This window comes from Carassius auratus, unplaced genomic scaffold, assembly GCF_003368295.1.
Source record: "Carassius auratus strain Wakin unplaced genomic scaffold, ASM336829v1 scaf_tig00027555, whole genome shotgun sequence".
Taxonomy (NCBI): Eukaryota; Metazoa; Chordata; class Actinopteri; order Cypriniformes; family Cyprinidae; genus Carassius; species Carassius auratus.
Genome location: NW_020525603.1, coordinates 137,200 through 138,733, shown reverse-complemented (window position 1 = coordinate 138,733; position 1,534 = coordinate 137,200).

Here is a 1,534-nt window from a genome sequence, read left to right as displayed (position 1 = left end):
TGCAATTCCAGAGGAAAGAATCAATATTATATTTGTGCACTGACAAAATGTAGTTATTTTAAATATTAGAGCAGTGGTATGTCAATAATAGCTCTCATAATGACTCCAATGTCCATCCTTGCTTCCATTCCAGACATTTGTTCCAGCCAATAACCCTCCCAAAAGGATGGACAAAAGTTTACAGTTTAATCGAACAATAGTTGGCTTTTTCCCAGATCTTTGTATTGGAGTGGCCCAGAAGTCCCCTGAGTGCAAACATCTTAAACGTGTCCACTTAGTCCATTTAAAAGTACATTCCAGATTACTGTTTTATACAGCAAATGTCTAATATTATTTTTTTTAATTATCAAAAAAATCTATAAAAAAGAACAGAGTATTATTTATCATATCAGATTACAACCCTATTTGGTGAACAAATAAAGCCAGAAATAGTTGGCTACGATGAACCAGCCTTTGAGTGGAATAAATGTTTTGTTTTGTTTTGTGGTAATACGACTTGCATACATAGAAAAAAAAAAACTGATATTTAGCCCCTACTAGCTCTTCCCTCTTTTGTTTTACGCAAGGCTCTTTTTACCACATGGTAGTGACAGATTGTTTGAGCTGGAAGGAAAAGCCATTCGAAGCTAATTAAGCAGCCATTCCAAGCACTATTCGCAGGCGGGAGGCTGAGAGGCACAGGCATTTGTCAGCGCTCTACCCCTCGTGGGCTTGATTGACAACTTAGGTCTCGAACTGACAACCCGTGTTGCTCTAAGCCAATCAGATGCACGCAAGTCCTCTGATTGGTCAGCACGCACAGAACGAAGAGCTGCGCCCCACGTGGGTCTGAGCAACACAAGATAGGATGGGGATTTTTTTTATGGCGCAGACATGGGCACGGTGGGTGTTGCTGAGCAGACAGTGTGAATCAAGTAATGAGGGCTGATTTCACATATTATGCTGTTAATTTGAGTTACATTCAAAATCGGTAGCCTAACTATAGATTGGCTATAAGGGTGCTCTCTCGCATCACTGTGCTGTCCATGTTAAAGGGCGTCCTTGGAAAGGACAAACTGGGACATTTGAAGGAAGTTTTGGCCCAATTCAGCGATCAGTTGCTCACATATTAAATTCGCAGTGTAACGAAAACATACCATTAGCCATTAGGACATCGTTTAGGAAACGTCAAAGGAATCATAACCAGATTTGATGCAACTTTCAAATGCTTTCCATGGAACAACAGCAGTCGTGCTCCTAAATCAGTGAACAGAAGTGCAACAGACAATTTCACTTGTAACATGTATTTCTTAGGATACGGTCTATCTCTTGAGATTTCAGTTTGTGGCTGGCCTTCGTACAATCGTCGCCCATGTAAGTTGTTTGTCTACGGGGAAAGCAACCTATTTAGAGCCAAGATGGCGAACAGAAGGTCAGTTTTTTTATTGGCCAATCAGAACGCGTAGAATAGACGCGCCCCACGTGGGGATCCCACGTTTGATTGGTCGGACGCGGCGAAGTCCTTGTCGAGATTTGATTGGTCGCGCTCAGTTGT